At 42.4% G+C, this 12,037-nt stretch overlaps 1 long non-coding RNA gene across 1 annotated transcript; it reads left to right on the forward strand.

The window, feature by feature from the left end:
* Nucleotides 1-735: 735 nt before the first annotated feature.
* Nucleotides 736-10,206, forward strand: LOC114620461. The gene is made up of 3 exons (XR_003711326.1): nt 736-843; nt 919-2,278; nt 9,447-10,206. It is a non-coding gene; the product is annotated as an uncharacterized LOC114620461 (long non-coding RNA).
* Nucleotides 10,207-12,037: the final 1,831 nt, after the last annotated feature.

Genomic DNA, 12,037 nt, shown 5'->3' on the forward strand with positions numbered 1-12,037 from the left:
GTCTATGGGAGCCAATCCTATTCAAACCACTACAACTACATTCTAGAATTCATTCACTCAACACATACTTACTAAGCAATTAGTATATCTCAGGATATTTTTTTATAGTGGAAATGTTATATTTTGTCATCTTTTATAGACAAGACCCTCAAGATGAGAGCCAGAGAGAATGAGCCAGGGAATCTGGGACTGGGGCCCCATTTAAAGTCACGTGGGTAGCAACTGATATCAGTATTTCACATAGCTCTGCCATCTCTCCACCTCGGTCTCAACACTAGCCTTCATCACTCTCTCACAACCCTACTAAGGGGCCAAAGGATAAGACACTAAAACCTTGTGAAGATCTAGCTTAGTAACCCAGGCCTGTAACGCCACATTCTAAAGAGGAAGAAAAAAATCAGAGTGATGTAGAGAGACTTTATTTAATATGAGAATTTTAAAAAATTAATGACAGATTCATCTCATCTTTAACTCTCATAGAGCTTAAACCATGCACTACATTGTTTGAGCAAATTCAGAGAGATCTTATCGAGCAGAGAATATTTTGTATTTTCAAGCATTTATAACACTGTATCAGAATGATGTTGACAAAGAACCAGAAAGCAGACAGTGCCATGGTTTTGAGGTGGGTGATGTGTACAAAGGCTGAGCCATCTTCAGGTGTGCTGGCTGCTTCTACTGCTTTTGAGGTTATAGATCCCCAGTGAGGTTCAAACAAACATATTAAATAACAGAAATTTGAACATGATTTTTGGAGATATTCACCTAACATCCCAAGACTACATGTATCTCAGCTAAGAGATCTATACTTAATGAACAAATGATTTGGCTAGTGCCTAACAGGTAAGGCTGATGTTGAGCAGTTGCCCTTGGTGAGTCTTTGTGTGAGTTCAACTTGATGTGGCTTTACCTACACAGACACCTCCCCAAAAGCACTTCTGTGAAGGAAGCAACGGCAGCTTTAATGATGGAGAGGAATCCGAGCCCAAGAGAACCTGGGAACGGATTCCACACCGGTCTCTTTTGCTTCCTCTCCCTTATCTATTGAGCCTATTTCATTTCCTGCCTCTGTTTTTTTCCCCATTGATATTGGACAATTCTCTCCCAAATGCCTAAAATAATAGTTCAGTCGTGTAGCTGGCTGACGATCCATCATACAATCAAAACCATGCTGGCCAGATATGGGCAACTGCTTCTCAGCCTTTGCTGGTCCATCTGTCACTCTCCATACATCAGTTGGGAAAGTATTTGGTGATCAGAGACTATCTAGAAAGCTGGAGCACATGTGTACATGAACACACACACACACACACACACACACACATACATACACACATATACACTGTATGGAATTATATGGGGGTGTATATTTATCTAGAACATAAGCCAATATTTTTCAACAACAATTTTACCTCTGTTTGTAACACCATTTGCAGTTGTCTTAATTTCAAAATAAACTATTCCTTCCCCCAAACAAGAGACACACTGAAATGTTACATAACTCCCGTTTTTCAAAAGACCCTTATTTGTACCCCAGAGAGACCCAAGCTGGGGCTAACATTCACACAAGCCTTTACAAATACTCAAAGGCACAGCAATATTTGAAACAAAAGGAAAACCTAAAGACAGTTGTTTTAGTCCTTAATATAATGCTTAATTTTTCACATTAATATGAGAAAATTCCCCAGGGGCTAGTTACAGGCTTGCATTGCTATTTTTATTTTATCAATAATAATTATGTATTTTTTTATTGGATGCTTCTTTTCCAGGGAACCCAAAGTGTATGCAAATCCTTTATTTTTTCCCTTATGCCATCTTTGAGGCATAGCCAAGAGGCAGATCATTTTATCACAATCAAAAAAGATAGAAATTAGTAGAGATGCCAGCACAGAGAATGGAAACTGGTCCTGGATTTGGTGCAAGATTTTACTACTGCCCTTCCTGAAACACCCGTCTCTCCAACCATTGCCTCCCTGGCAGAGCCTTTTGAAAGGTTTGTTTAGTTAAAACTTTTCACTGCCTGGGCTGTAGCTTATGAAAGCTTGGTTGACCTGTCTCTCCAACCTTCTCTTTTACCACTTTTTTCACTTAATATTCTGTACTGATATCAGATGCCTAGGAGTTGGGTACTCTAGAATCATCCCCATGTGAGGGCCATGTGCTATGATGGTCCCAAGGAGACGAGCAGGTGTGTGAGCAAGTGGGACTGGGAAGGAAGGGACCAAGCCAGGAAGGGGGAAATCAAATCGATTATATCATCTTCTATCTAATTTCAAAGGTGACCTCTGCAGAGATGCCCTTATGAAGGACACAGATCATTGGTAAGGGCTGGAATGTACATTCTCAGAACTTCTGGCTGTAAGTGAAGTCTGCCATCTTGAAGGCAGATGTCCAACTAAGAAATGCTGAAAGGGAGAAGACACCAGCAAGCAACGTGTGGGGATGGAGCCGGCAGTGACAGTGTACGCCACCGTGGGCATTCTGTTCCTAAAACACTCCGTTAGGAAGTCTTGTGTCTTCAGCTAGATCTCTTCTCTTCTGGAAGTGTCTTCTTCATCCTCTGCTGAGGATATGTCACTGCCTCAAAGCAGTCCCCTTAATTTCCAATTCTCTGTTCCCCATAAATGAGGCATCTGTATATAGGAGTTCTTCATCCGACATTTCCAGTGCACCACTAAGTCCATAGCTCTTCTCAGTCATCCTTTACTGGTTTCCTGCCCACTCTGAAGTGGAATTTCAGGGATGTTGCCCTCCTGGATCCTGAGTTCACACACTGACTTCAATACTGAGAATGCACTCATTCAGCCAGGTCCTCTTGAGGAGGTGATAACTAAGACACAACCTTTCTTTTCAAAAAAAGAAAAAAAGAAAGAAAGAAAGAAAGAAAGAAAGAAAGAAAGAAAGAGAGAAAGAAAGAAAGAAAGAAAGAAAGAAAGAAAGAAAGAAAGAAAGAAAATTCAAGCACTCTATTATCATGGACAGCAAACACAATTAGTTAAATTGTGTTTATATACAGGGGTTGTGATGGGCACATACTTGTAAACAGATGTAGGAAGTTTACAAGTTCATTGTCAGCCAAGGCTCTATAACAAGAACATTCTCAAAGAAAAAGAAAAACCCTTAAAATAATAGAAAAATATTCTTTGATGAAAACTCTAAAATTCCTAAGAATATATTTATAAACAAAGGGCTAAAATGATTGGAGTATCATCAAAACAAATAAGTTAAATAGGAAACCTTCTCTAGGCACTAGAGAAATGACTCCATTGGTAAAGTACTAGTCTAAAGCATGTGAACCTGAGTTTCATCCCCAAGAGCCTACGTTAAAAATCTCTGCCATGAGCACTTTTGTAATCCCAACACTGGGGAAATAGACATGGGTGGCTCCCTGGAGCGAGCTGGCCATCCAACCTAGCCTACTTGGTGAGCTCCAAGCCAATGAGAGACACTGTCTGAAAACACAAGATGGCTTGTTCTTGAGACACCTACACACACACACACACACACACACACCACGTGCGCATGTGCATATACACACAAAAATAGAAGTTTGTCTATATGGAGTGGAAAAGTCAACAAATGCTAAAAATGAGAAAACTAAAAAAGGATTTGGGGTGGGATGTTGCTATTTTAGTAAACCAGATTGTTTCTAAATTAGGTACGGGAACTTCTTTCACACATGGTGTTTATTTTTACATTGCTCACCCCCTTAAAAATAAGGTGTTTAGCATGTGAGCAGAGCTTACTTGAGCTTCCTGTGGTAGATGGATACAGAGACCCAAACTCTCCCTCCTGTAGCCAATAGGAGTTTTCGGTGCCCCGTGTCCGTCCCACACCCTTGAATCTGGGTTCTGTTGCCAGTGGAATGGCACCACCACAGTGGTGTTCCAGTTTAGACCCAAGGTTTCAAGAGTCCTTCAACGTTCCTACTTCAGTTCAATGGAACACCGCCACTGGCCTGCAATCCAGTCAGAACTGATGTGCTAGAAGGAGAGTCACGATGCGTGGAGCTAAGCTGATTTATCCCAGTCCTCAGAGACTAGCCAGCTCTAGTAAACCCTTCTGCTGACCAGAGGGGCATGAGTGAGCCCAGTGTCCAACCCAGACAGACAGACCTACCCAGCAAGTGCGCAGACATATAGAGCGTAGTCAGTGATGATTAGCTTTAGAAATTGCATGGTAAGATTTTATCCTACAAGACCTTTTTTATGCTAGAGAACACAGTTGGATCTGAGTCTCAGAACCACTTGGTGGATCCATTACAGGATCTGTTCCCTGTTATTGCTGTGGTCGCTTTCAAGTCAATTGAAGACAAGAAGCCGTCTCAGGTATGTTTGGTAGAGGCACCTCTACAGGCAAGTGCTAAGACAACAGCACGTTCAAATAGCTGATATTTTACTGAGGTATAAAAAGTGAAGTTTACTTCAGCAAAAACAAAACAATGCCAAAAAGAAAAAAAAAGAAAGAAAAAAAAAGGAATCCTGCCTGGTTCCCCATCCTATTATATCAATCAACCAAATTCACTAAGACTTGAAGACTTCACTCGTAACTTATAAATAATTAGCTATGATTTAATAGTAAGAATAGCATTAGTGAATCACTGTTAGCGCCCTTGTTATTTAAGCTACAGTCGTACATAGGATTTCGTTCTCATTGTTGCTTTTCTGTAGATCAGCTGCTCTTTCATTGTCCTGTGCAAAGATAAAAATCTAGACACCTGCCAAACCTAAAAGAGGGAGAGGGAGAAATGAGAAGGGGAGGGAGCGAAGCTTTGTTCAATAAGACTGATCACTGGCCCACATGAAAAAGAATAGCAAATAAACAACCTGCCACAAATTGAGGTGTACATGCAGAGGTATAGACCTTTAACGCATATTCCAGTTGCCACGGCTACCATTTTGCAAAATGAAGTGGTGAAATTATCAAATGAAATCTTGGCTGCGTTTTTTCATGGGGGGGTGCGATGCATTCTTTTACAGATTGCTAGCCTTTCCCTCCACATTTGCGTGTGAGGTTTTCAGTTGTAATTGTGTATGGTTTTAGGGAACTGCTCATTCTCAGGTGTATTTTTACTGTCAAAGACAGGAGGTTTATTTTAAACCATTCTTTCTTTCGGATTTCCTTTGTCTTCTCCTTCTAAATGTCTAAGTCTGTTTGTGTATAGTCTATGGATTTATAACTAAATAGAAAATGATGTTTCTGCCACATGAGAAGCTTGGGAAATCAGGGTCTGCACCTTTAGGATGGACATAATCTATCATTGTATTAGCCAAGTTTTGGAACTGTAATATAAAATTTTAAGTTGTATCTAAAGCAGAAGATGGTAGAGTAAGTTCTTTTAGTGGTGGTCTCACCATCGCCCGAGGGGCTACTTACAACACAGATTGCTGGACCCATCCCTAGAGTATCTGATTCAGTGTTTTTGGGCTGGGGCTTAAGAATCTGCATCTAACAGAGCCCCAGGCTGAAGCCGATGCCAGTTTTAGGGCTCACACTGAGACCTACTGAGCCAGGGAGGGGTGGGGGATAGGGTCCAGGTCCTTGAGGCATATCAATAATGTGGAATTTGTGTTGAAAGTATAGAATTTAATAGGTGACATGCTATTTATTATGCAAGATCCCAGCAAGACACAGTGGTATAGTTAGACAGGCGAACTTTGGAGAGTCTAGTACAGTGACTATTAGCTAAGGCCAGGCAGGATGAGGGAAGCTGACATGAGAAAGAACAGGGTTGACAACGAAGGAGTTGACCCAGCATTAAGGCTTGGGGTGTGGGGTTAAGAAGGGATGCAGTAGGAAAGCCTGAGACAATTAGAGCCACAGGATAAACTGTCAGGATCCTTGGCCCTCAATGGATAACCTAGATCTTCCCAGCGTACAACCTGGGAGGAAAAGAGACTGAGTGTCACTCACCAACTGCACTTCAGTGTCAACCAAAAGATAGGTCCTCTTAAAACATGCAAGCCTGCAACTCTAACTCTAACCACCACTCCAAGATACACTCGGGATAATCATACAAATAGTTACATATTAAGAAAGTTCTTTGGGGGCTCGGGAGACAGCTCAGTTGGGAAAGCAGTGTAGATGTGGTTCCCTAGAAATCAGGCTTCTGGGGCTCAGAAAGGAAAACTAGTAGACGCAGACGAAAATGCAATGTGTGCATTTGCTCTGGCAAAGAAAGCAGGGATCCAGGATAGTGTAGCCTACTTTGCAACAGTTTCCTAGTGTGGCAGAGCAAATCACCACCAATTTAACTGCTTGAAATAAAACAGGCATGTGACCTCACAGTTCAGTGTATCAGGAATTCTAGTGTGCCCAGTTTACGTCCAATTGTTCTTACCAGAATGCAACAAATCTATCAGCCAGACTGCATTCTCGTAGAGAGGGTTGGCTTGAGAAATTTTGCCACCATGCTTTCAGTGTGCTAGCAGAATTCTCAATCTGTGACTATGGAACCAAGACCTCCAACTCCCCAAAGCGGCTCTTCTTCATCAACAGGTAGGTGCGTTTGCAGACCGTGCACAGAGCAGGCTCTAGCTTCTCTACAGGTGAGCAGGAGAGCAGAGGTGACATGGAAAGAGCCTGAAGCAACCTAAACTCTGGGGCATCATCTCATATTTGTCTGCTGTAGTTTTAAAACAAGTCATAGGTCCCCACACACATGGGAGAGAGAATTAGACAAGGACATGAGAAACACAGGTGAGGTCATATAAAGTTATCTTGGAGTAACAACATTGCTAAACAGAGTTGGGAATTAAAACTTTATCCAAAGCCAATCATGTGAAACCAATTAAAGGAGGTAGCCAATGGAGGTGGGGGGAGTAGAATTATTATTTCCTTATTCCAAGGCTTGTTCTAGGTCATACAGAATGAATGGAAAATGGTGAATGGGAAATGGAAGGGGGCTCATCTAGGGCTATAGCTCTTTAGGAACCACCATGTTCTGTAATCCCCTAAGGTCTCCTGTCCCACAGCGCTGTATTTCTCAGCAGATACAAGATGATGATCTGTCAAGTTTAATGGCATAGCGTCAGCATGAAGGATAGAGATGTAGCAGGAAGACTATTTCGGTTAGCAAATATTTGGACTCGGTCTAACATAAAATCTAAACCAAATTCTGAATTTAATCCCACCCCACTCCCCTTTACAACATTTATGCCTGTGGGATAGTTCCTTAGACAACGCCTCTCCTCAAATCATCTGGCGTGTGCTGCGTTCCCTCGCAGGTAGATGAACTTGAAGTTTACTTGCCCTCCTCTCACCCCTGGGCCTGTCTGGAGCCTAAGAGTGAGAGTACTGCAGTAGGTACAGGCTTTCTTGTATAATCAGCCTTGCAGTGCTATTCTGCTGTACCAGGATCGACAGTTGTGTTTTCAAGATGTTTGAAACCCAGGCTTTCAACCACTGCTAGCTTGAAATCAGATATGGTGAGCACATTTACATCACAGAGATGCTATAAATCAGCCCCTCCCTCCTCACACCCCACCCCCATGCCTACAAGCTTGTTACTAAACATTGCTCAGTTCATTGACGCTTTGACGCATTCGAGAGCATCAACCATAACCACTGCTCTAGGAAATACTTAGAGAATCACCCGAATATTTACATATAATAAAGTTCTTTGGGACTGGAGAGATGTCACTTTGGTAGAGCATTTGCTGGGCAAATATGAGAACCTGAGTTCCATACCCAGAATCCACGTATTAAAAGCTCAGGTATGATGGTGTTGCATACAGAAGGATTTTGTCTGGAGTGACACCCCAGTCTCACTCCCCTTCAGTCCTCCGTGACTGGAGCCAGCCTGTCAGAGGACATCATGCATTCTAAGCTATTCTCTGAGCCTAGAGACTGCCCAGCTGCCTGTGTCTTGGAGGAGGCTGGCAGTGGGCAACTGTGCCAATGTCTGGGGCCAAGCGCTGATTTCACTGGGGAAAAAAAAATCCCCAGTCAGCCACTGACGCGACCCACATTCTCCAATCAGCTACATTAGAAATCAAGGCAGATTGCATTCCTCTCCTCTAGCATGTACCAATTCATCCCAAATTTAAAAGGATGAGACAAGGGTGCAGTTTATCAGCCGCCTTTGAGTCCTAACACAACCCAGCAGGTGGTTTTGCTGTTGTTTTGTTTCCCTGGAATTGAAGTTGTTGAAGAGAACAGAGTGCACGGGGTACCGTGCTGCCTCTCACCTCTCTATCCACAACCCTCCGTGTGGATACTCATGCCCACTGATGACTCCACAGGGACTGCGGGTGGAGGGAGGAGGAACCGGGCGGAAGAAAAGGACTGCCGTGATCTCTCCTCTTCCTCTCATTTCCCTACGCATGTAGCTAGAGATGGGTCCCTCTCTCTGGCAGATTTGGCCCATGATCCCCATTCTTGTTTAATGGATAAATGTTATAGCATTTGGGGCTTAAATAATTTATAACCGTCAATGGAAAGGAACACAAGGTGAAGGGGTTCCGACTGAAGAAACCCTTTAGTAATGACAGGCTGGGGAGAGGGATGGCTATCAGCTCTTAATTACATTCTGTTTTCTTTTGGCTGACTCTGGCTTTCCCTTTACTTGCTCCTTGAACACATATTTAAAGTGGAAATATTGAAGTGGGGAGATCTCCTCCTACTTTTTCGGTGCTACTTTTTCTTGTCCTGCTGGAGGCCTGACAAACTCTCTCTTAGCTCTATTCCTCCTCCTCATCAATGGGCACCAATTAGACACCGTCTAGGTAGAGAAATAATTTGCCTAACTGCATAAGAAAATGGCCTGCATCAAACCCTTTAAGAATTTGGGTTCTCAATTATCCAGCCTCACCTCTCCTGTGAAGCGATAATTAGAGTCTAGATGGTATCGGGGATTACCAAGGGCATCTCTCCCAACAGCCGTTTAACACCTAATCAAGTGCTAAGGTCGTAAATTATGCATTTCTCAACAGCATTCAGACCCATTTGAAAACAATTTGAAACAGTTCAAGAGTTCCTAGATGGTGTTCACCGGGGCTACGGAGCGGCTTCAGTTTCTGGAGGCTTCGAAGGGGTCCTGCTCATAGAGGAATCGCCCACTTAGCAGACACTAAGCGGAAGGCTCTCGCAGCCCTCTAATTGGTTACTGGTCATTTTTCAAACGGACAGTGGAGCACTCCCCACACCACGCAAGGGAAAGAGGAGTGTTTCTCAGTGTCCACGCACCTCTCAAGGGGGGCTAGTAGGCAAAAGGACACTAGTGAGAATTTAAAACGTGGCAACAGTTACAAAGGAAAACCCTTTACAACCTTGTATTTGTGAAGACTTTCCCAAACCTGAATACAAAAATTAAAGTTCAGTAGTGAGAACTACAAACACAGTTTTCTCACCTCTGCCTCAGGGAGAGAAGAGTAATCTGAGAGGGTGGGATGTAGGGAGGAAAGATGCAACAAGAAGGCACACAGTAAATTAACTCACTCTTAGAGTGGTTAACTCTCCTGCCTTCCACCGTCAAACTCATATCTGTGACATCACCAGGAAGTCCGAAGCAGCAGTCATCATAGTCTTATGGTTTGCAATGGAATCTCCATCTGTTGGTCTATCCGTTCCTCCACCACCTTTCACTTCTCTGCACACGTATGGCCCTGGGCAGCATGCACTTCTGTGACAGCTCCTCTATCGCTCCCTTCCTTCCCTTCAGTACCAACAGCCCTGCTTCTCTCCACGCCTTTCTGAGAACCCACTTACAAGCTCACTCTTCCTCTTAGAGAGAGAAATAGTATAATTGGAAGCATACATTACACCATGTAATTGTACAAGATAAGGACGCACCCTCAGTCCAGCTCAACTCAATTAGAATATTTTTACTGCTTAATTTGATCTGAAGAGTCTCAAAGGAAAAACAAAGCCACGCTCTTACAGGAATAGGCAAAGCCCAACAAACATGCACGTGTTATCCCCCTGCCGCATGCATCTTGGTAATGGCCCACCTACCTCATCAACTGGACTTCCTTTGGTTAAAATGCCCTGACCTGTGACCTTCCAAAATCAATGACCTTCCTTATGCCAGTATTACCAGAAGAGGAAAAGAGAGGGAGAGAAAGGGAGAAGAGAGGAAAGTAGAAAGGAGGAGAGAGAAGACAACGTGTGCCGAGTGGTACTTAGAGTCATCCTAGTCCTGTGAGTTTCTTTTTAAAATAAGGAAAGACTTGGCTTTTGTATTATTAAAGTTTTACCCTCACTACATGTATGATGTGTGGGCACACACATGCCACTGTTCACACACGAAGGTCAGAAGCCAACTTGGAATTGGTTCTCTCCTTCCACCTTTACATGGATTCCAGGGGCCAAATTCAGGTTATCAGGCTTGCATGACCAGCCCAAGGCTTGTTTTTGTTTGTTTGTTTGTTTGTTTGTTTGTTTGTTTTTGTTTTTTTAGGATAAATTACTTAACATTTTCAAAGAAAAACCATTTGAAGTAGAATATAATAGGTAATGGAGCAGGCTTATGCAAATGAGACAAAAATCAGAAAGGAATCTTGAAGTTTAAGAAACTAACATCCATAGAGTAGTCAGACGATGGGATGGCAAACCCAGTCCCATGATACAAAGTAAAATCTTTCTGACTTTCTCATCTATGAAATGAGAAAAAAGCTATTACTCCACACCAGACTGTGGTTGGTCAAGTGAGTGAAGTAGAAGCCATGACACTAAATACATCAGAATTATATGACACATGAGGGTTACAATATGAGGGTGTGGCCAGTGTGGATCATCTATGTGTACACTACAATATTTTTACTCTATACCTGTATGAATGGTCAGATGAGAATAGTCAACAGGAGGCTGTAACAGGAGAGGCTGTCTAGAGTGACATCCACAGGTTCCCTGTGACAAGCTGCTGTCAGGCATGGCTGCCTCCTCTATTTTCCTTCCCCATCCTTTCCCTTCTCTCTATTGTCCAGTTATACTCTCCCTCCTTCCCTTCCTTTCTTCTGTCTGTCCTCTCTGTTTTAAGAGTAAAATCTTATACAAGTCGATGATGGGCCAATGACATCTAAAAACTTTCAAAGTACTTACCATTATATTTTAATTCAAAAGGCTTTCCATAAAAGTTTGGATTTCCAGTTTCTTTCCAAAATTGGAAGACCTGGCTTCATGGCCAGCATTGGTTGTCTCTAGGTAGAACTCTAGGTTGTCTCTGATTTGCCATAGTCACCACCCGTATTAGTGGTATTTTCTAGAGCAACAGAAACTGATAGTATATATTCTATTAGTATTATATATACTATATTATATATATATATATATATATATATAATATTTAGTATATTACATATAATATATTGTTATGTATTTATTACATATATTATATAATCATATACATATATGATTTATTAGAGTGGCTTACAGGCTTTAGTCCAGCTAGTCCAACAATAGCTATCCACCAACAGAAAGTTCAAGAATCCAGTAGTTGTTCAGTTCAGGAGGCTAGATGTCTCAGCTGGTCTTCAGTATATACTGGAATCCTGAAAAAGTAGCTGCTGGTGCTAGTAAAGGAATGAACTTGCTAGGGAGAGCTAGGACAAGCAGGCAAAGAAAGAGAGTTTCCTTCTTCCATGTCCTTTATATAGGCTGCCAGCAGAAGGTGTGGCCCAGATTAAAGATAGATCTTCCTATCTCAAAAGTTCCATCTTAAACATGGGACTTCCCAGTCGGAATAATCTAATTAAGAAAACTCCCTCAGCCATTTGAGTTTTAGTTAATTCCAGTGTAGTCAGGTCGACACTGAGAACAGCTTTCACACTTCTCCTCCACATTGGGCCCCATACTGAAAGCAAGGATAGGCTTTGTCTTCACTATATTTTATTTAAACAAAAAGTGCATGCCTCCCACTTGACCATGTTCTTTTGTTAACACTACGACAGGCTCCTCAGTGTTTCCACCAGCAGACCTGAAACTCTCACCACACACAGAGAAATACACTTCTAGTCAAGCTCTCTTCCTCCAAACACTAGCAGACCATGGAAAGGAAACAGGGAAAGGAAGGTGCATAGCCACCCCTGGTCCTCCAAGC

This window comes from Grammomys surdaster, unplaced genomic scaffold (assembly GCF_004785775.1).
Source record: "Grammomys surdaster isolate TR1022 unplaced genomic scaffold, NIH_TR_1.0 169, whole genome shotgun sequence".
In the NCBI taxonomy this organism is placed as follows: Eukaryota; Metazoa; Chordata; class Mammalia; order Rodentia; family Muridae; genus Grammomys; species Grammomys surdaster.